General features: G+C 40.3%; 1 protein-coding gene across 34 annotated transcripts in view; it reads right to left on the bottom strand.

Annotated features, from left to right (window-relative positions):
• Positions 1-23911, bottom strand: part of SORBS2 (sorbin and SH3 domain containing 2) — a 434751-nt gene that overhangs the window by 253866 nt on the left and 156974 nt on the right. For 7 of the 34 annotated variants that reach the window (XM_025207822.1, XM_025207816.1, XM_025207823.1 and 4 more), the window contains exon 1: positions 21608-21981. The exons of 1 other annotated variant lie outside the window; for it this stretch is intronic. The gene's annotated coding sequence lies outside the window, so the exon portion shown is untranslated. Of the gene's footprint in view, positions 1-21607; positions 21984-23911 lie in introns of those variants that run through there. 26 more of the 34 variants (XM_025207867.1, XM_025207899.1, XM_025207862.1 and 23 more) reach the window with 16 other exon arrangements.

Genomic DNA, 23911 nt, shown 5'->3' with positions numbered 1-23911 from the left:
CAGACTGGGGAGCCACATGTTAATCCTTTGCAGGCTGGAGAAGGGCTGTGGGCTGCCAGCTGGACAGCCCTGATTTAGGAGATCTGTCACTTCTAATGCTTACATGTTTTGCATAATTCAGCGAGGTGTTCTCTCTAAGCATATCACTGAGGCAGCAAACTTCTTGCTCGCTTTCTGAGGAGAAAATTATAAACAGGATTTTGTGGCTATAAAAGCCCCAATAAGGCTGTCACAACTATATTTTACGCAAGTATCACTTACAAGGTTACATTGGTCCTTCTTTTCCTCTGACAAGTTTGTAGACGAAGCTGACTAATCCACACAATAATCCACAAAATGTAAATAGAAAGTTCTATGTCAAATGCAAGATCAACAAATCAAATAATGAAAAAACTGCTCCTTAGTGGCATCTAAAATAAAGCAATTTAGCTCGCAAATTGTTCCTAGGGCAACTTGTTCTATTGCCTTACTGTTCTTAATAGTTAGAAAGTATTTTTCTGGAATGTAATGTAAATATACTTTGCTGCAGTTTAAACCAATTGCTTCATGTACTGTTCACTGTAGCAAAGGAGAAGAGTTGTTTTCCTTCTTCTTCATGGCAGCCTTTCTAATAATTGAAAATTACTATTGTGTCTCCCCCACCAACCTTAGTCTCCTTTTGTCCAAACTAAAAAAATCACTACTTTTCCCCTCATATCATCCACATTATAATCCTTTTATCATTTTAGTTGTTTGCTCTTGGATTCTTTCCAGCTTTTCCACATACATCTTAAAGGCAGTGACTACTGCCCAAAAGAGTATGGTATACTCTACCAGTGCCAAACAGAGTAATGCCATTGCTTCCTGTGTCTTACATACGCTACTCTGTTTATGCAGCACAGAACAACATAAGAATTTTATTTTTGCAACTGCATCACAGTGCTGAGTTATGCTGAGCCCCTGATCCATCATAACCCCTCAAAGCTCTCTCAGCAGCACTACTACCCAGCAAATTATCTCCTATTTTGTATTTCTATGTGGTTTTACGTCCCTGGATGTAGCACATTGCAGTTTTGTTGTTGAATTTCATTTTGTTGTCTAGTGCCCCATTTTCCAATTTACCTAAGTCCTCTGAATTCTTCTCTCATCTTGCAGTGTTTGCAGCTCAGCTCAGTTGGGTCATCTGCAGGCTTAATCAGGAAGCATACTATTCCAGCATTCAAGCTTTTAATAAAAGTGTTAAACAACACCAGATCCAAAACAGACGTCCTGGGAATTCCAGTTGAAACCTACGGCCATTCCAATATTGATTCATTACTCTTTGCTTCCAGTTTTTTAGCCAATTTTGTATGCACCTCCCAGTGGTTCTATCTAGACTACTTTTCTCCAGTTCACTTATAAGAATGTAAGTGGGACAGTCTCCAAAGCCTTATTAAAGTCCAAGGATGTTATGTCCACAGCATTCTTTTCCTTCACCAAACAGTTTATCTTGTTAAAGAAGACTATCAAGTTGGTTTTGCATGATTTGTTCTTAACAAATTCATGCAAACTGCTTGTGATCATTCCTCCTTCAAGTGTTTACAGATTGTTTTATACTTTATGACCATTTACAACCAATTCCTCTTTATTTGGCAGAAGGCAGATAAATTGTGCAGAGAGTACAATGTGGGGGTTAAGAACTTAGTAGACATTTGGGTTTTGCTTATTCTTTCAGCAGATTTCTGTCACAACCCAAGGGTGTGATTTTTGTTTGTGTGCGCTTCGGCACTGCTGAATTATTTCCCACCACTTGTAGCTTTCTTTGCAGGGTGCATTTCTGAGCTGCAGAAAGGAGATGCACGTTGCAAGGAGTTCCCGCCATTTGTATTCAAATTTGTGCCCCACTATTGGCCAGTTCTAAATTATTCCTACGTGGTGGCTAGCGATTGGCTTGCTAGCCGTATAAGAGGCTTGAGTGGTTTCCGCCCAAGTTGGAGGACTCCACAACCATCAGGAGGAGGAGAACTTCACGTCTCGTGAAGATCTCTAAGCGCTGCAGAGCCTATCGGACCCAGCGTGCATCTCAAGAAGGCTATAGGGGTCTGATCAACCTCTCATCTCTCCCTGTCGCCGCCTGATCCCTCGACGTACCCTTCCCTGCGCGCAAAGTTCCATGGAGCCTAGCAAACTTCGTGTGAGTGAATCCAGAGCTCTACCTGGGTTTCGAGTCCTGCAGTTTTTTTCTTCCCGTCGCCAAAACCCAATTGCGACGTACTCCTGAGGTTTCTGTTCATCTCCCATCACCGAAACCCCATTGCGACATACCCTTACGTTTTGCAGGTTCGAGATTTTTGTTTTGTTTTGTAACCGCAACTCAAGCAAGTTTTCCTGCCTGCACCGCGACCATCTTCGGTGTAAGTAAAATAATCTTAAATCAACCACTAAGCGTCCATGCCTAATTCTAGCGTGCCGCCTGTCTTCTCTGACCCGGCGTGTCCAGGCTGCTGGCCACAGCCCGCCGCGCGAAAAAGGGCCTCGGACTGTTCCCAGCCCGCACAATTTCGAGAAAGTTAAAATCCCTTATTAATATTAGTATCATCTTAAGCTTTAGATTGTCTTTTACCTGTGTGACAAATACCTCATCTATTTTTCCTGCCTTGTCACTCCATAGTAGACCCCCTGTCCTGGTACGACTATTTTGTGTCTTCCCTGACATTGACCTCACCTCGTTTTCACCCACATACATTCAGATCTGCTGCTGTTTCCTCTTGGACCTGGGAGCAAGCATAAGTATCACCTCCCTTCCCTCCCTCCCCTGAATGCCCCTTCCTCCCACTGTATATCCCTCAAAGATACTCTGCAATTTATCCTCTTGTTTTTCCTCTTGCACTTTCATCTGTGCCATCTGATGACTTCCCTAGAACTGCTTCAGTCTTTCTTCATAATGCATGCAGGGTTATCCAGGGTTATCATCCCTTGGTAATGAATACATTGTGACCAGTAGAATTCTTTGGTATACCCTGTAGAACCTAGAGTAAAGCCCTTCTCACCATGTTAGCCAGACAGTGACGACTCTTCCCAGCTCTCATCAGACCTTATCTCTGGATAGCAATCACCTTCAGCAGAATAGCAGCTGCTGCCAAAGAACCCAAATTATTCTTCTTGACACCACCTTCTGAGCTTCTTCGTGATACCACACCATTTCCTTCCAGGGTATAAGGGTCCTTCACCTGGACCTTTATCTTCAAAGTACAGTATCAAGGATTATGTGTATCCCAAGCTCCCTTTTTGTCCTGCTTGGAGACTGAGAGGGATTCCTTGTAGTATCATTGATGCCCACTTGGACAAGCAGAAAAGGGGGAAAGATGAGCTGTGGCAATCTGTGACAATCTGAATTCAAGCTCCAGGTGAGCAAAACACCTCAAAAGGAAGGCTCTGACTGCAATGTTTTTTTTCTTTTCCTGACAACTTATAGCTTCACTACACAGAAAGGAAACACCCCCGAAACAGGAAGCTAGGAAGAAGGAAGGATCTTCTTGTGTTTTTTGAAACGACTGCGGCTCCTCAACGCTAATCTCCAAAATAAGTTTACACAAGGCTGATGCATTTTTATTGCCATTGTAATTGCCATGCTCTGTTTAGAGCTTTGGGACTGGGACTCAGAAAAGTCAGTGCTGCAGACATTTTTGTTAACAGAAATATATTAAGCATTTAGGAACTTATCACATATTACTTTAACTGTTGTCAAGCGAAAGTGAGAGATCCCACAAGGATTTTGTTTGCCGTTGTGTTCCCCATAGTACTATTAACTGTAGTACAGACTTTATTGGTTTGAAACATTTGTATATAGTACTTTTCTTGGAAAAGGAAAGAAGCCAGTGTTCAAAGCGAAGAGGTGGCAAGGCATGATGTAGCTATATTGCTAGATAAATCACTTTCTGCCTGCTGATTCATAGGTCAGAATTAACTTCTGACTTCAGGGAGATAGCACAGAGATAGGTTCTTTTTCTAAGCAGCAGACAATTAGGGTGGTAAGGGAGGAGGACAGTCTTCTCTGTGACTAATTTGTCTAAATGATTTTAGCATCCATTTCCTAAATCACCTCCTTTAGTAAGCACTCTTTCACTGTCTTTTAATGCTAATTCACATAGTGACATCCATTACTTAACAAAACCCATAACTGCATACTTTTATCATAGGCTTTCATTTGTGAATAGTCTCTTCTGTCAGTGACCATAAAGAAGATAATTTATAAATGCCACTTTCAAGAGTGACTTCTTGGCACCTCATTTTTCAGGTGGTCAACTTGGCACACACAGAAAGGGACCAACTTTTGGAAAATGGTGCACGTCCTTTTAAAAAAATCATATCCTTTAAAAGGTGTCCCAAGGCAGGCACCTGGAAATGGAAGCAGCCAAAAATCACAGGTCATTTTCAACATTTTTAACCTCCATTTATGGATTGAGTAAATCAAACACAAAAGATTTGAAAAATTCTTCCTGTTCCAAATACTTGGGGACTAAAGAATCCTTGAGGAGGAACTTTATCAAAATATGTATTCTTTAGAAGTAACAGATGTATTGCAATAATTTATAAAGAGGTACTTTGGTAGAATTCTGGAAACACCAGAATAAACAATTTTATTGTATTTATTTTTCATATCAACTATCTCAAAATATTTGTCAAATTTAACAGAAGAGGATAGCCATTATAAAGTTATAGGAGTAGAATTTGGTCATATATTTTCATCTGAGATTTGAGAAAGAGATGGAGTGTTGGCAGAGCTAGTGACATACTAGAAGCATGCTCCTAAAGTGGTAAAATGACAGCATGCCCTCTCTTATTTGCCAATGACCATGAAATCACATAGAACTGAGAGTGCCAGACAAGTAAGAGGAAGGCAGTTTGAAGTAGTTTCTCAAACAAATGATGACACAACAAAATTCTCCAAGAATTGGAACAGTAGGACTATGTCTATCTCTACTGATGTGGGGAAGGAATCAGGCCACAGCATTCTATACAAACTGAACAGCTGACATCTAGGGATGGAGTTATAATGACAAAAGCTAGAAGAGATAAGGGGTACTGATAAAGACTTCAGCATCTTCAGCATCGGTTCCTAGCCGAGATACAGGACCTCCATCTAACCCAGGAGGTGCATAGCCCCACCAGGGGAGATGCCTTGTTGGATCTGGTTCTGGCCACAGGCAACGACCTCATGAGGGGGCTGCGGATGCTTGACCACCTGGGTGACAGTGATCATCGCCTGTTGGAATTCACCATCTAGCGCAAGGTGGCAAAAGCCTGCAGCAAGGCAGCAGCCCTGGACTTCAGGAGGGTGGATTTCAATGAGGTAAGAAGAATAGTTGGGGAGGTACTGAGGTCCTGGAGGGGAGGGGAGTTGGGTCTCCAAGAAGAGTGGTCGTTCCTTAAGGAGATGATCCTCTAAGCCCAAAGGGAGGTAATCCCAACAAGGATCAAAGGGGGCAAGAGGGCGCAGAAGCCCCCATGGCTCACCAAAAGCATACAGGAATGTCTACTAGCTAAAAGGGAGGCATACACGCAATGGAAGGGAGGGGCCATCACCAGGGAGGACTATACCTTGGTTGCTCAGGGCTGCAGCGAGGGGGGTCAGGAAGGCCAAGCGGAGATGGAACTGGGACTAGCTACCCGGATCAAGGACAACAAGAAGTCCTTTTTTAAATACATAGGAGGCAAAAAGAAGGTACCGGGTAACGTGGGGCCTCTGCAAGATGTGCTAGGAAATCTGGCTGTCACACCAGACGACAAGGCTAACCTATTTAACGATTTCTTTGCCTCCATTTTCCTGAGCAGGGACCAGATCAGCCCATCCACTGGGACCCCCTCAGGCCCCTGGGGAGGCGCATCCAGGCCTAGGGTCAGTGATGATCTAGTCAGGGAACTTCTGGAGGGACTGGACGTATTTAAATCAGCTGGTCCTGATGACCTCCACCCCAGAGTGCTGAGGGAATTAGCAGAGGTCATTGAGGGACCCCTGGCATGGCTTTACAAGCACTTGCGGTGCTCTGGTGTGGTGCCAGAGGATTGGAAAAGGGCCAATGTGGTTCCCATTTTCAAAAAAGGGAGGAAGGAGGACCCAGGAAACTATAGGCCAGTTAGTCTTACCTTGATCCTGGGTAAGCTTTTTGAGAGAATTATCCTGGTGCATGTCCACGAGGGGCCAGCAGGGGAGATTAATGAACCCAGGTTGGTTGCCCCTAAGCATAGAGGCAGGTCCAACCTGTCAGACCAACCTGGTGGCCTTCTATGACCAGGTCACAAAATCCTTAGACGCAGGGGTAGCAGCGGATGTAGTCTTTCTGGACTTCAGGAAGGCCTTCAACACTGTCTCTCACCCCATTCTCATTAAAAAACTAGGGGACTGTGGCGTCAACACCTACACAGTCAAATGGGTAGCAGCATACCTACAGGCTGGGGAACTCCCTTCTCGTCAGCACAGAGGCAGAAAAGGATTTTGGAATCATTATTGATACCAGAATGAACATGGGCCAACAGTGTGGGGTCGTGGTCAGGAAGGCCAACCACACCTTGTCATGCATCCACAGATGCATCTCGAGCAGGTCCAAGGAGGTGATCCTCCCCCTCTATGCAACACTGGTCAGGCTGCAGTTGGAGTACTGAGTCCAGTTCTGGGTGCTGCACTTCAGGGGGGGATGTGGACAGCATTGAGAGGGTTCAGAGGAGGGCCACCCGCATGATCAGGGGGCAGCAGGGCAGGCCCTAAAAGGAGAGGCTAAGGGACCTGAATCTGTTCAGCCTCCACAAGAGAAGGCTGAGGGGGGTTCTAGTGGCTTGTTACAAACTAGTCAGAGGGAACCAGCAGGCATTGAGGGAGTCCCTGTTCCATTACCAGGAGTAACTAGAAATAACGGTCACAAGCTGGCAGAGGGTAGATTCAGACTAGACATCAGGAGGCGCTACTTCACAGTCAGGGCGGCTAGGATCTGAAACCAACTTCCAAGTGAAGTGGTGCTGGCTCCTACCCTGGGGGGGCTTTAAGAGGAGGTTAGACGAACACCTTGCTGGGGTCATTTGACCCCAGTACTTTTTCCTGCCATGGCAGGGGGGCAGACTTTATGATCTGCTCAGGTCCCTTCTGACCCTACCAACTATGAAACTATGAAACTATCATGCACAAGGCCAATTTATAAACTCAGGTGATTATGAGAGGAGGAGGGAAATCAAAGATGTTAAGGTAATAACTGAAATTAGTTGTTACCCTGTGGATTCCTATAGATTAAGGGTTTAAAATGTTTTAAATTGGGTAATTTCCTCTCTCTCTCAAAGATAAAGAATGGAAAAGAGGACTTCCTTTCCCAGGAATTCTGTTTACTTTCTCAAAACTTCAAAATGTCTTCTATACCAAGAGAGCTAGACACTCATCAATAGAAAATCTGAACTTGTTTTTCCTTCAAGACTTTTTCATCTTTCATGAATCTGATAATTTCTGAAATAGTACTATTAACTCCTAGTACTCAAGAATAATTATTACAAGAAACAGTGACATAATAAAAAGCAAGCACTTGGGGAATAAGAAAGATTATTTACTTTTTTTATCCGCTTGTACAGTATCTTTAAATTCAGTCTCTGGAGCAAAGTACTGAAAAAAATTAAAGACTGAAAAAAGAAACACAATTATTGATGATTAAATGTGTGTGTCTCTTTACATTACTCATACCCTGTGCTGCCAAATGAAGGAAGTCAAAGCAGACACTGTAGGTGCATCTACATGAGATGCTAACTGTGCAGTAGCCTAATAACACTACACAGTAGCATGCTGAGCGAAAACTGTGTTACTATGCTACTGCACAGTAGTATTAGGCTACTGTGCAGTAAGTGTCACTAAAAACCTGTGCACCTACGCCACTGCGCAGTACTTGGTTATCCAAGTACTAAACTGAATGTACAGTGACTACAGCTCATTAATGAACGTGTAGATGTGCCCACTAAAAACATAATGCTGCATGTAAAATGTAGTGAACAAAGAGATGCGTGTTCAGATTATAGCAGTTTGATGGAGAAATTAATCTTGTTCAATATTTAGTGCCTGAAGTATTTGAGACTCTTCACATGACAGGGAATGCAAACTTTCTGCCTACTAAAACTTAATGCATTCATGATTTCTGTGGTAACAGATGCTTATATAGAGAAAACAAACAAACAAACCAAAACCCCCAGAATTTTTTTTTTAAATGTTTAAAATGTTACTATTTTAAAGCAATTTTTCCCAGTGGAAAGCAGGGATGAGCAGCACTAGCTAGCAACTAACTGCCTGACCCTGGACCATAGTTCGAGACATATGGATACACAGCACTAGGGAAAGTAACAATTTTATTTGTATTATGTATTGTTTATTTTAATTATTAGTTTATTACTATCTATGTATCTATTTATTATTGCTTATTGATTGATCATTTATTTATTGTGATTTATTGAAACTAAAGCTAGTTACAAACCCCCACAAAAATGCCTAAAACCAAACCAGCTATTCAACTACAAAATGAGCCAGACTAGATCACAATATTTAAACCCTGGATTTGTTTGTTAGTATATTTTATGGTACAGATAGGAGCCACCTGCAATGAATATATTTTCACAATGGCATAATGGCTAAGACTATGTGGACCATCTCTAATAAGAAATTCAATTATTAAATATGCAAAAATAAAGTTGACAGTTACCAAATGATCATAAGGTAGAGTTCTCATCATCATGTCTTAATGAAACTAATGTTACTGTAAAAGAGAAAATATTTTCTGTTTTCAAAGATTGTTTAAAAACTAAAAGATATTTTAAGACACAATTCCAATAGAGGGCTCACATGTCAGCCTATAATAAACAATTTTTGAACATACTAACCAGTAGTGTAAGGGGGGGAGGGGGGGATGAGGAGGGAACAAGGCCTGGGCACTAAATTAGTGGGGTGCCAGAATGACATCCCCCCTGGAGAGTCTGTGCCTTGGCAGCAGCAACTGGAAGCTGGAAGTGCAATTCTGGGCGCCGCAGTTCAAGAGGGATGCGGATAACCTGGAGAGGGTCCAGAGAAGGGCCACTCGTATGGTTAAGGGCCTGCAGACCAAGCCCTACGAGGAGAGACTAGAGAAACTGGACCTTTTCAGCCTCCGCAAGAGAAGGTTGAGAGGCGACCTTGTGGCTGCCTATAAGTTCATCACAGGGGCACAGAAGGGAATTGGTGAGTATTTATTCACCAAGGCGCCCCTGGGGGTTACAAGAAATAATGGCCACAAGCTAGCAGAGAGCAGATTTAAATTGGACATTAGGAAGAACTTCTTAAATAGTATGTTGCCATTTATCTGGTGTGATTTTTAGTCTCTTGCCCCATAGTATTTCTAAAAGTCTGACCTATTATTCATATTTTTACCATGAAGATTTTTTTTGGCAGACCTCAATCATCTGCCACATCAACTTCTACTCTGGCCTCCACACATTTTTATAGATTATTTAAGTCCATACAAAACACAGGTCCCAAAGACTCTTTTGCTTGTTGCTTTGACCTGTGCTCCAAATACCTGAATCATACCACTACCTCCTTATTTTCTGTTCCATTCATCCCAAAGACTTCTTACTTTCAAAGACCTTTCAGTTTTGCCTCTTCCAGTTTACTGGCTCTCTCAGCCCCTACTTCACCATGTCCTTTTCGCAAAGAGGGCCCTCCCTGTACTAATCTACCTTAATGTTATCTGCTCCTTGTTCAACCCCATCTTCAAGATTTACTTTTGCTGTGCTGACTCCAAGATACTTGTGAACTAATAACTCCAAGGGTGGGTGGAAGTCAAGGCCATAAGATATTTATTTTTAAAAGATACACACATACACACACATGCTATGATGGGCAAATCTAGGATTTTGAAAAACAAAGGTGGGGGTGCAGATGGTGTGATACATCATATATAAATACAAAATAAGTTTTTCTCCAGGTTAAAAACAAATATCCCACCCCATGCCCCCCTCCCCCACAACCTAGATTTGATACGAACATGCTAGGGGCCAGCAGCTATATTATTTAGGTCAGGATCAAAGCAAAAACAAGGATAACTGTATTGAAATGTGGATTAATTTGCTATATCATATATAGAAACACAACAAAATAGCCAAAAATAATAAAAAATGTTGTTTCTTTAGTCCTGTTTTCATTAGAATTAAACGAATAACTCTTTCAAATTCATGAAATAAAATCTAGTCTGTCTGAGCATCTTAACAGCGCATCCAATGCTTTGCTGAAAGTTATTTCCACATTTGAGGTGATGTTCACCTGAGTTAATGTTTGCACACCTCAGATGATGTTTTAGCTGGAGTTAAGAACAGTTTGCAGGGCTGTGAAACAGAAGCTACATTAAGAGGAGCAGCTAATAGATGGCAGAATTGCAGAAGAAAGGATAGCTTAATTAGCGGAATGCCAAGGCCATTAAAAAGAAGAGCAGGTTGTACATTACAATGAACCATGAAGTTAATTGACTCTTGCACTGCTGCCTGAATAGAAATGTTGCTGCCCCTGTCAGGCAGCTGGTTTTAAACTTTGGGTGGAACACAAATCAAAGGGGGGTAGGAGGTGCAACTACACTACTGCACCACCTCCAGATCCGCCCTTATACACTACCATTCCCTCCAGCAGTTTATTACACGCTTGCTGTATGGTGTTTTAATGCAAACTATAAGACCTTTGAGCTGGAGCTTACATTTGGTTTTGTTTACACAGTGCCTAACACAAGGAAGCCTCAGTCCGGATGTAGCCCTTTGATGCCAATACAGTACAGAACTAACTAACTAATGAGTCACAGAAAAAAAACTGACATAGCTGAAGCTTAGCCCTGGGACACCCTTGCTTGTCCACTTCCTGGTAAATAACTCCTGACAAAAAGAATTTAAAAATGCTCGAGGAGACCTGAATCCTGATTAGTGAGAGAGTAGTAGTGCCTACTACAAACCCCAACTCGGAGCTGCACACACATGCAGAACAAGCTGTCACATCATCAACTGGAATAGAAACTCCCAAAACTTGAGTTTGAAAGATTTGTACATTTATACTTACTGGTCTGTTTTATTTTGAAAAAATAAGTATTTAAAATATATAATTTCTGCGATAATAAATGCTAGGAAAATGTGGTCAGTGACTTTGCATTTTCTCTGCAACCATTTTATTCTTGCACTCGTGAGAATTCTACTGTAAATTATAGCAGTTAAATTGGCAGGCATTTTCCTAATGTTTCAGTACACTATGAGACAGTGTTTCAGTCTGGTGTGTATTAACTAGAACAGGTGCAGACCTCCAAGAATTTTTTCTGAGGGCTTACTGTCCTGATAATACAGCGCGTGTCCCAAATCTGGCCTTTGCTCAAATACGAAGCCATAAATCAGTCATCAGATTAATCTGAATCAAATGCCATTTTTAAAAGCATGATGAATATGTAAATCTGCAGCTATGTAAATGAGAAATTAAAAACCTGTTCCTGTAAGCTTGTTTAAAAGGCAGGTGGTAAGATCATAAGACATCTATCTGTAAAGTGACCTTTAGGGAAGGGGTCTAGTTATTGAATGTATGTCAAAATATAAGACTAAGCTTAAGGCTACTTTAGTGTCCAATGTGTCAACATCTGACTTTGTTGTAACATAGTAGCACTTATATATTGCACACTCATGGCAAATTATTTGACAATATCAATCAATTATCTGGCAATATCGATATTTGACAATATCAATTATTTGTAATAAATATTTGTGAGAAATATCAATCTCCATTATGTGTCAAAAATCAATTTGACAATATCAATCAATTATTTGACAATATCAATATTGATTAGCTTTAAATAAATCATACTTCTCTACAGCTTCCCAGAAAGTACAATTTTCTCCTAAAAAAGAGTAATATATTGAAATCTGCCTGACTTTGACTGCTGTGGGAGTATTTCAGTGCATGTAGTTTTTGGAACTATAAAAACACAAATAAATTAAAAATAAATTAAAAAGAAAATCCCAAATAGTGGAGTAGCAACTGTTGGGTTCTATCATGGAAGGACCTAGCATCAAAATGTGTAAACTAGCATAACTGATCTGAAACGGCTGTTGGTTAATACCTGTGAGATACTAAACATTTTTCACTGTACTTATTTGTCCCTTCTAAATAGTAAAATCTAAAATATCAAGATGTCAGTTAGACCATACCTGTAGCGAAACATCAAGAAAGTTAAAGCATGCTAATGCCTAGAAGAATGTTTAGCAATGTGATCCCTTATGTTCAAAAGGGAAGCATCCTGTATGTATTCATATGGTGTCATTCACTGTGGTATACATTAGGGGATGTGTGAAATGGGTTGTTTTCGATTTGCATTTGGCCCAAATTGGGGACAGTGATTCAATTAGTTGATTTGGATCACTGTCCTGATTAGATTCGGCCAAATCCAAAGATTCAATGTTGATTCGGAGAATCAGCAATTTGGCCATAGATGCAGCTTTAAATGTTTTTTCTACATACCTCAAGGTACCAGGCATGGCTTGTGAATGCTGCGATGGTGGGGCAAAGGCTGGAGAACCACTTAATGAGCTTGGGTGACTCCCCCCGAGCGGGGGGGGGGGGGGGGGGGGGAGGGGACCCGCATGCTTGGCAGTGAACCTGGAAGTAGACTGGAAGTACTTCTGGTCCACTTAGTACATAGGCCCCCATAACCCCCCAAAACCTCCCAGCTCAGTGATCGGCCACGGGGAGACCCCAGGTGCCCCCACAGACCCAGGAGGCACCAGCTGCTGAGCCAGGTCATGAAGAGAACCCCTTGCGCGTTTCCTGGCAGACCTGGAAGTGGAACAGAAGTGCTTCTGGTCCACTTCCAGGTCTGCTGCCAAGCATGCTGGATACCCCCCGCACTCCTGTGGGACGCTCCATCCACCCCACCATCTCAGCATTCACAAGCCGCCTGGTACCTTGAGGTATGTAGAAAAAACATTTAAAGCTGTGTCTATATCCGAATCATCAAATCTTTCTGAATCTGTCTGAATCAATTTGGAGGGTTCAGATTTGATGTGGAGAGATTAAAGGGTCTCCTGATTTGATTTGGATTCAGAGTTTTGGCCACCGAATCAGACCAAATCTCCGCTGAATCGAATCAGCGACTGAAGCTTCGCACAGCTCTAGTATACATCTCAGAAAACTTGAGCTGTTTCTGAACTTCATTACTTAAACTTCCTTAGTGATTCCATGGCGTTTTAACAACAAGCATGGGGGCATAGGAAATGCCATGCCAAATCAGCACTGAGGACAGTGGCGATGCGTAGTGGGTGCATGGGGGCTGGACAGGAAGCAGGGCTGCCAGCAAAAGTGGCCATGCCGCTTCTGGAAGTGATGAGTGAGATTGGCTGCTGAGGGACCGCCCCACCAGTTGGTGAGACTGGCTGTTGGAGGACCGCCCCCAGTTGCTGACTGGTGTCAGGGGGGCACCAGTTGCCCATGACTGAGGACTATTTTCTCCATTAATATCTCTCTATATAATTACTAGAAGTTGCTTCAGAGGAAATGGTAAAAAATATTCTGTATTGGGTAATTATGGAATACCCTGACTTATCAGGCAATTTCTGATTATTATAAAGTACTAACTGGTTTATGGTCTGATGAATAGGTTATTTTTTTATTTGTCAGAATTTAAAGAGAACATCTGTTTAAAAAAAAAGTCTGTGGCTAGAATTTTTTGAAGACTCCTAGCTGAAGTTTTAAAGTCAGTCAATTTAGATGCCTAATGCCCCTATTCTCATTTACAAAGCCCATTTAAGTATTTTTGTAGTCCTGCAGAACTCTTGGTCTCAGTGGGCGCATCTACATATGCAATTAATTTTTACAAGTACTAACCTGTGGCAGAGTTTGTTAGTTTATTGTGCCCTAATAGGGGTGCACATGTAGATACTGATACATTTACTGCAGAGCTAATTAGGCAGCTAGGCAGTAAATGTCTCATGTAGATGCACCCAGTGGTTGTAGGCATAATACTGTATGCAGTATCCATAAGGGAGATATTATTCTACAGATCAGTAGAACTAAGCTGAAGGAATGGCTAAAATTGAATACAGTAATTATATATATCCTTTGCCCATGATAGCAAAGCAAGGGGACATTAAATAAGTGAAAGTCAATAAACTTTAGCACAAACTGTGCTGGAGTTTATCATGGCACCTTACTGGCATGTGTAGGTGCTCAGACTTCTGCAATCCAGGATGCACATGCAGACACTGGGCCCAGGACCTCACCAGTTTGAGCCGAGGCAGAGCATCCCCAGTTTGCCAGGAGGCACTGGAGGTCAGTTCTGGGTGCCAGGTGCCAACACTGGGCAGTGTTGGGGCTGGCTGGGGCATCAGGATGCTAAAGTATGGGGCTGGGTGGCAGGCAGCCCCCGTACTTTGGCACACTTATACCCCAGCCAGCCCCAGTCACCATCTACATATGTGCTTTAGCACAATAAGTAACTATGCTGTAAGATAGTACTGTTCCTGACAGCACTATCTTATGGTGCAATTAATTAATCTACTGTGCCCTAATACTATTAATTAATTGCATCATGAGATAGTGTAGTATAGATGGTGATGCTTTACTGCAGAGCTAATTAGTCAACTCTGCAGTAAAGTGCATTTGTAGATGCTCCCAGTGATATTTTGTTGCAATGAGTTCCACAGGCTCAGTTAAGTCAAACATTCATGCATTAACATTCATTGCCTTTTCAGTTATTGAATATCCCCTTGCTTTGCTATCATGAGCAAAGGATGTGTAATTACCATATTTAACTTCACCCATTCCTAGTTTAGTTGTACTGATGACCTGTGGAACAATATCTTCCTTATGGATACTGACAGTTATCAAGCTGGGGGCAGTATATTTAGAGACTCTATAAACTTATTCCTTGAGACAATTCTAATTTGTTACTTGGGACTGAGTCAAGAGAAACTCATTTTGTGAAACTCACATTGCCAGTAAATAGTTTTTAAGGTGTCAATACATTCTGTCTCTAAACCTTGTTCATTTTAGAGATTCAATTCAACCTATGTGCTGCTAAATGTAATCAACTATCATTTACTATTTCATTAAAATTTGTTGCCTTTTTTATATCCTTTAGTATTAAGTATTATTTTTGCATGTTCCTAGTCAACAGCACAGTAGTAAAATCTTAATATTGTATTATGGCTTGGAAATCATATGCTCAGATTCTTCTCTGTAGCCCATTTAGGCATTTATTCTTATTAGTTTTCTACTACCCCACTTCATACATCTTCTATATTATACTCAAGTATTACAGTATCAAGTTGCTTTTTGTCATTCCACTGTATTCCAAAATGCCTTTGTCAAGGTACCATTCCACTGTTGTTCATTTAGTGGGAAAGGGGGAACCCAGTAAATATGAGGAACTTAAATGCCTTGTTGGATTTTCTTCTATCTGCATCTTCAGCCTTCAACTACCTGAAGAGTGGTTCCAAAGACGATAGAGCTAGACTGTTCTTAATGGTGGCAGGTGACAGATAAGGAATAATGGCTTCAACTTGCAGCAAGGGAAGCTCAGGTTAGATATTAGGAAAAACTTTGTCACTAGGAGGGTAATAAAGCATTGGAACATGCCACCCAGAAAGGTTGTGGAATCTCCACACATAGAGGTTTTTAAGACCGAAGTAGACAAAGGTGGGATGATTTAGTTGGGGCTTGTCCTGCTTTGAGCACGGTGTTGGATTAGATGACCTCCTGAGGTCCCTTCCAACCCTAATTTTCCATTATTCTACCCCAAGATTTTATAATCTCTACACAGTGACTTCTCTGTGTTTATTATACATTGATGTTTTGTGGATCATTTCAAATATTTCTGCCTATCCATACTTCTTTCCGCAAGATAAATACACCACTTGTTCTCCTTAAAGGTTTCTGTATGTGGTGAAACATCTTTACATTAAGGTTAGGGTTAAACAGAAGTCTTCACACATGATAGAAGCTGCACAGGAATATGCTGGACAAGCACATTCCTCTAGCTTGGCCCTGGTTGTGCCCCTTCCTAGATTGCTGTTCCTCTTTGTGGGCTGAGCTATAAAATGTTTTAGTTCCTCAGTTGGCTTCAAAATGTTACCATTTCTCAGCTTCCATTCCTGGCATTTCAACACCTGGATTTTACTGGCAGAATCTGAATGGAGAATTGGATTGCCCATATATCCATTATTTCATCCAAACTTTTTAAACTCTTCATTTATTTTGACCTTCATCCTTGGTTACTGATCTGCTGTTAGCAGCCCCATTAGATCTTTAAACATTGATCCATTTCCTTGTTTTGATATGCCTACAGGGGTCTGGTTCCCTTTATTTTCAGCACTGAGAACTACAATCATTGATTATCTTTCTCAGGTTTCCCCAGCTATTTCTGCCTTTTTACATAAGGTACTGGTAAAGTAAAGTAAAAAAGAACTTAAGAAAACACTCACTTGAAAATTAAGTAAACTAATCAGTGACTGTTGATAATTATTGCATATTTATTTGAGCTGATTATTAATTCAGCAAATAAATATAATATATTTACAGCATTAAAATAAAACAATACCCCTTTGTACTGTGTATAATATTTGAGGCATGAAAATATGGTGTCTTTTTAGAAACAACAGCTTTCAGTCTTAAAATGTTGTGAGTTTGGAAAATTGTAAGTTCTTAACAAAATAAACTACATTACTTATCCAAAATAACTGTAGAGAAAGACTTTTTTTTTTGTTTAAAGTGGTAACAAAAACTTTAAGCTCCAGGAGCCTTCATGTCAGTTTTAAAAAACAGCCAGTGCTTTACTGGAGTCAGGAGAACAGCCCAGTCTATCAACTATAACTAAGCCTGTGCTCTTCGGGGCAAGCCCTGGGGCTGAGTGAGGGTGATGAGTTTAAGGGTGGAGGACTCAAGGCACAATGAAAGAACCGTTCAGAATACACGACAAAACAAAAATCCAATTAGAGTGAGAAACTGGAAACCAAAGGAAAGGGCTCCATTTTGTTTTGGAAAGTCCTTCAGAGCAGCACTGGCTGTGAAATGTTATTGGTCATCATGGCTCAACACACTTGAATGTAACAAAAGGTAGGGGTAGGGTAGAGATACTGTACGTCAGAGCTCTCACACAATACAGCACGGTTACACTGTCATTCAAGACTACCATTATTCAGAAATGCTCTTTCAAGTTACAGTTACTTTGCTCAGCATTTTAGTGATCTTATTTATCTTTATGATTATCTTATGGTGTCCCCATTTATGTACTCCATGACATTTTGTATAATATACTTGCCCTTTTTTAAAGAGTCCTGCGCATTTAACTTTGCGTCATCATGAACTGTGTCCAGACCCTGGAATAGACTCCCAGCGGGGGTGGTGTAGGCACTGACCCTGAAGATTTCAAAAGTAAACTATTCGCACACCTTGCTGGGGTTATTTGATCTCATGAGGTCCTTTCCAGCCCTAAACTTCTGTGAATCTGTGAAAACTTTTCAGGGAAGTTTGACAATTTTTCAGCTCTCAATACATGTTTTTGCACAATTCTAGTACTACACTATTTTTATAGTGTTTTGAATGGAAAAGCTACATACCTGGGCAACATTTATAGTAGATGAAACAAAGGATCTACAAGATCAGTAGGTTGCACAGGTTATCATGCCATGTAATGTGGCAAACACTCATATATGTGTAGGTTGTGTTTATATATAAGCCACTCAGAGAGCAACACGCAAGCAGACCATGAGTAAGGTACTTAAGCAAAACTGAAATAATGGAACTGGAAAAAATATATAGCTATACAGTAGGATGCAAGAAAAAAAAATCTGCACGTTCCTTAACACACAGCAACTGCCACACTACAGATCCTCAAATAAAGTACCAATGTAAAATACGTGATATTTTAATATGCAAAGTATATTCTAGTGTTATGCAGGTTATGCAGGCAGCCTTACTAGAAATGAGTCAATTATCAAACTTGCCTACTTAGGCACTACCTCATAGTTGATTTGTCTCTCTCACTATTTTAGATTGTACAGGAAGGTCTTTCAGGGTAGGAGTGTCATTGCATAGTATGACACCTGATCTCTGAAGGCCCCCCAAAAATTCTTGGTGGCCCTGGCCCAAACAGAACGAGGCCCAAAACAACTGCCTTCACCACCACCTGTAATATAATATTGAGAATATTGTTAATATTAACTATGTAACCAAATATGAAAAAGGCAGAAATGTAAGGCAGGTGGAGAGTGGAAGCCTTGTAGAATTGGGTTAGTATTGCATTCCTCTCTCTCTGACAGTGGTTCTCAACCTTTTCAGACTTAAGACACCCCTCATTAGACTCAAAACACCCTATGAAAAATGCCAGCTCTTAGCTTTCACTCCTTTTTTGACTACAGAAAAATAATGGAAGGGTTATCCTGCTGCAAACTCAGAAACACCACTACAAGTCAGAACACTTTTGACACTGCAGTTTCCTATTTGAGACCTCGTGGTTTATCTTGTAATTAGTGGGCCCTTCTGTTTCAGGGAGTCCTGAGCCTGGGCCTTGTGTGCCTGTTCATTAATCTGCCTCTGGAATCTGGCATTTACTGTTACTCAGTTGTCATGCATACTAGTACTTCAACTTACTCCTGTGTGCCACCCAATCCTTCCCCACCATCTCTTACGAAGTACTTTTAGCCACTCCCCAGCTGTAATGGCAAAAGTATCAAATGTTCGGGCTTGGATTCTTCACGGTGAGGTCCTTTGATTTGTTTTACTATGTACTTTTTGACCACAAGAATTTCACTAAACAAATAACAACATAGGGGCCTACAGACCCAAACTCCTTAGAACAAGTTCTGGGTCATTTTTTAGAGTGTATGTATTCAGAAAAAATTATTGTGGGTTATGTGCTTTACACTACTGCAGATAATACAGATAATTTCACTACTGCAGGCATTTTTCATAGGGTGTCTTAAGTCTGAAAAGATTGAGAACCACTGTCATAGGGAGAGAGGAGTGCAATGCTAACCCAGTTCGACAAGGTTTCCTCCCACCCCCACACTTGCTGCATTCCATAATGTACAGATATCTGAAATATTAGCATGCCTTAGGTGAAATCTTGCCATTGAATTCCATGGCAAAATTATGTGATTTCAAGTGAGGCAAAATGTCCCTTTTTCATAGGTGGACTTATACCTTTTTGTATCTATCAGTTTTCTTTATACATTAAATTACCTTTAAATTCTTCTATAAATTCCTTTTTAGATACACCTTAGCAGGTCAGGCAAAGCATTTTCCCCTCCCCCCTTCCCCCCCCCCGTTTTTATGTTTCTATTAAAAATTAGATTACATCTTCAGTTTATACTTGTACAACATAAAATTTGGCTTACATAGCATTTCTCCAATTGGTTTTTTTTCCTCCTACACTCATTTAAAATTCTTCTTGGAAACCTAACTATTCAGCAGCATCTACAAGGCACTTAAAGTCATCTGTTTCTCTATCTGTGAACTGCTCATGTATGTGGTGAAGAGGAATGAAGGTCAGCAATGAAGGATGTTAAGAGCACTAGAAGCAAAGCTGGGAATTGGCATGAGCAGAGAGACAAGGAAAAGTAGTAAAAAAAAAAAAAAAAAAAAATCGAACAAAATACAGAACTCACTATGTCTATCATTTTTTCATATAAGCACCTTTCATTTTTGCTTGTATGAGATATCCTTACAGCCACCCTTATTTTTTCTTAGTATTTTGCCTGTACTTCTTGACAGTAGGACCCCAGTCTACCTGTGACTTAAAAGTGCATTATGTTTTGGATTTTATTGCTTATGAACACTTAGCATGTCCATTATAAAGTAGAAGTTCAAATTGTCTTTAGTGGTTTACCTGAAGAATGTTAATGCATTTTTCAAGTTTTAGCTCCACCCATTCTTTTTGTAGCAGAAGTTAATCACACCCACACACAATTACGCACATTTACAATGCTATGTACATGTTTATAGCACTTCATAGAACACACATAAGGTCTTGTACTGCACCAACAAACTTACCTGCACAACACCTACCAGGCTAAATATGGAAACAGAACAGGTAAGAGATGGAGCCTAAGGGAGGATGACTGGTAAGGAAATCAGCAGATTTCAGGGAAGATATGGTTTTTTGAGGGAGTGATTTGAAGGATGAAGCTAAAGCAATTTCTGGTCCTATGCCAGTGATTTCAAACATAAAGTCATATTTTCTGTGCACTGGCTCAACGTGTTCACTTTATGGCGCATATATTAAAAAAAACCCAATTAGAAATGGTCTTGGACTTTGCCTCCCAATTATAGTACCATTTATAAAATAGTGATTGGTTACTAGTTTAACAATGTAATTAAGGAGTGGGGCTTTTACTGATTAATCAAATGCCCATTCTATAGTCCAAGCATACAAGTTAGCTCAGTGGGATTTAAACCTACACAACGGTGAATTAAAAGTGAATGCAAACATATTATTAGCATAGCTCGCAAGAAATGAATTTGAATTTCTGTTTAAATTATAATTGTCCCTGTATAGAAGTTAAAGCATTCCAGCTTTTCATTATTTTATTAAGTTAGAAATTATGTTATTCTGTAAAAGCATTCTTAACAACTCTGGGCTGAAATGCCATTATTTAACATATTTTAAAGATTATCTGATCATTGGCTGCACCAATGCGCTGTGGTTTTATTGACCTAGTTCTGTCCTCATAACTGCTCTCTGTTTCTGAGATTCTTTATCAGGATATGTATCATGTGTGCATTAAGGGACAATTCATTTGGGAACTGATGGTCCATATTATTAGCACATAGCCATTCACCAGAAACACCATGTTCAAATATTTCTGTGCGTTTGTCTAAGCCTTTTTATTGTCTGTCTCTTAGTGGCCCGGCTGCTGGTGAGGGTGCTCAAGAATAGAAGTTTAGCTGTCTTAAACTATAGCTGGTGCTTGTTCTCCATGTGGAGTGCTGGCTTCCTTTCTTTTACTCAATGCCAAACTGAGGGACACAATGGGTGTGTTGTGCTCTGTGCTAGCATGGTATGCACGATATCTTTGAAAAGGAGGTGTGAGCTGCCTTTAATACCTAGACTCCTAACAGTACAAGTACCAGAAACTAATCAAACACAGTGCTGGGGCATACATTCCATAAAGAAAGCCTAGTGCAAAAGCTGCTTTCTATTATGACCTACATACTGCACACAGCAGTTGGACAATTTAAATCTAGCTACATTATTAAGACGGAGAACAATGCATGTATTTGAATGCTGAGAGAATCAAGGATTTTAAGGTTTTACAAACAAAATGTTTCTCAGTTCTATAATGTTTGATATCCCATGTAATCCTTACAATATAAAATCATAGCAGGATGCATAAAATCCCTGTTGTGTATACATGAAATGTGCATAAGATTTGTTCACTACCCATTTTTTTTCTCAAAACAGGAAGCATTTTGACTGTTACATTATACTACTGCACTCAAATAAACCATAATATGATCAAAATCATTAAATGCAAGCTTTAACAAGTCACTTTTAATAGGAATACATTTGAGATGCTACTTTGAGCAAAACTTCATGCAAGTATTTTCTATAAAATTGAAACCAAGCAAACAAAAGCTTACCTCTTTCACACAAGCAGAGATGCACAGCAGCCTCCTGGTCTAAGTCCAGAAGCAGAAGCTCCTAAGCCAACAATCTGTTAATAAGAAGCATGTAAACCTGAGAGGGCGGTTTGTACAGCCGACAATACAGAGCCTATCTGAATTGCACACCTGCTTCTCCAGTGGTGCTTGCTCATATAAAACACCAGAGCACAAGAACAATGTTGGGAGAGGGCAACACCCTTCTTTTGGGTCACCAGCTTTCACTCGGAGCAGCTCGCGAGTGGTTGAGATAACATTGCAGGGAAACCTTGCCTTTACAAGACAAAAAACCTACTCCCCAGCCTGACAGCAGATATGCAGCATTATCACTCTGCATTCCACCTTCCCTGATCAGCTAATGGGAACGAGCCGTCACCAGCTTGTCAAGATGGCAGCGTGTAGGCATTCTCAGCTATAGTAATTATTCTCTCATCTTCTCCTCTGTTTCCTCTGAATAGATTTTTTGTTTATTCCATGGTAAAGCACAGCATAATATGTCACACTGTTTTCCATAAGCAAAATGGCTGATCCTTTCAGCAATGCTGCAGACAGTTCATTGGGTTCCACTAGCTTTTTGTAGCCATGGCAACAACCAACAGACAGACTTATCCAGAAAGCATGGCTGATCATGTGCAGATCCCCAACACAGAATGCTAATTTATGGGGATTTTTTTTCCCCATTTTATTTTGGCCAGCCACAATTTCTGATTTCTGAATATTCTGTCCATGTGAAGAATGGCCTGTTTTTAGATACTTCTCATTTTTCCTCTTCCCTTTCAGGGTTACAGATGGAAATCCTACTGTATATAATCTAGACTAAAAGAGACAATACACAACAAGTTATAAACAGGCCTGGATTTTTGATGCACAAAATTTATGCATGAAGGAAATCTGATAAGTCAGGCAAAGTAATGTCATTAGAACAAGCAATCTTTTTTTAATTTAATTTTGAAATGGAACCGATAATCCACAATCACTGGTTAGCAAATTCAGCATTAATCAGCACTTACCAACCATAACCTAGAAAACCTTTTACTTTTTATTTTTACTTTTTTGTAAAAAAAATTAAAAAAAATAAATTCTCATGGATTTCTCTTCTATATATGTAAGATTGGATGAGCCTTCTTACTAGGAAAATATAAAGGAATTAAATTAACCATTAAATTAACATTAATCAGCACTTACCAACCATAACCTAGAAAACCTTTTACTTTTTATTTTTACTTTTTTGTAAAAAAAATTAAAAAAAATAAATTCTCATGGATTTCTCTTCTATATATGTAAAATTGGGTGCTCCTTCTTACTAGGAAAATATAAAGGAATTAAACTAACCATTGCTCTCAAGATACCACAGCACTGTCATACACTTAGAACAGAATATAACTGATTGTTTTACTTTCTCCATTCCTCAGTTTTCTGCATTTAAAATGAGTTTGGGACGGGGGAAGACATCTGTGAAAAAAATGAGATCAGCATATAAAAAGTGGTGTATAAAGGCTAGGTATCAACGTCTCTGCTACAATTTCTGGTACTTATAAGCTTTTTATTGGAATCCATTGCATATAAAGCACCTCTTCCTCTTAAAGCTCCCTGAAAACTAATTAAAAACCATATAAACTTCTACATTACATACCATACCTCCTACATCACTACATATATTTGCATTCCAAACATTCAAGCTATCTAATTTGAACCTGTACAACAGTTTGTAGCAGTAGCAAATTCAGTTTATTGATAGCTGAAAACTGCTGTTGAGCCAACAAGTGAATAATACTGGGAGAGGACATTGGAGAGGTATTGCTGCATTCTTATCAGGCATTTTGCCTGAAGATGGCCACTTTAAATCTCTTTTTATTTTTGAGAGATACCAAGACTGCTCAGAATTTGCAATTCATTATGTCATTTGCCATATTTATGCCATGGATTGTTAGGACTATACCAAGTAGCTTCAGGCCTACTGGCAGTCTAAAGAGTGTCAGTAATGCCAACTCTCATGAAAAAATCATGAGACTCCTGATTTCCAAGTCAAATTAACTCTGACTCATGATCTCCTGATACAGAGATCAAATCTCAGGATTTTTTCTTCTGGCACGTGTAGAGAGCGCTAAGCTAGTAAGTCTATGGATCGGAAGGGGCAGGGGCATGGGGAGAGGGGGGCAGATTGAGGCCTCCATGGTGAAGGAGGGAGTGGGGCAGGCTCTGGGGTGAATGGGGCCCCGGGGGGGTGGCTCTGTGTGTGTGTGTGTGTGTGTGTGTGTGTGTGTGTGTCCCTCACTTCTGAGA

Source organism: Alligator sinensis, unplaced genomic scaffold, assembly GCF_000455745.1.
Source record: "Alligator sinensis unplaced genomic scaffold, ASM45574v1 scaffold528_1, whole genome shotgun sequence".
Lineage (NCBI taxonomy): Eukaryota > Metazoa > Chordata > Crocodylia > Alligatoridae > Alligator > Alligator sinensis.
Note: the sequence above shows the minus strand (reverse complement) of the source record. Positions and strands in the feature narration are given on the sequence as shown.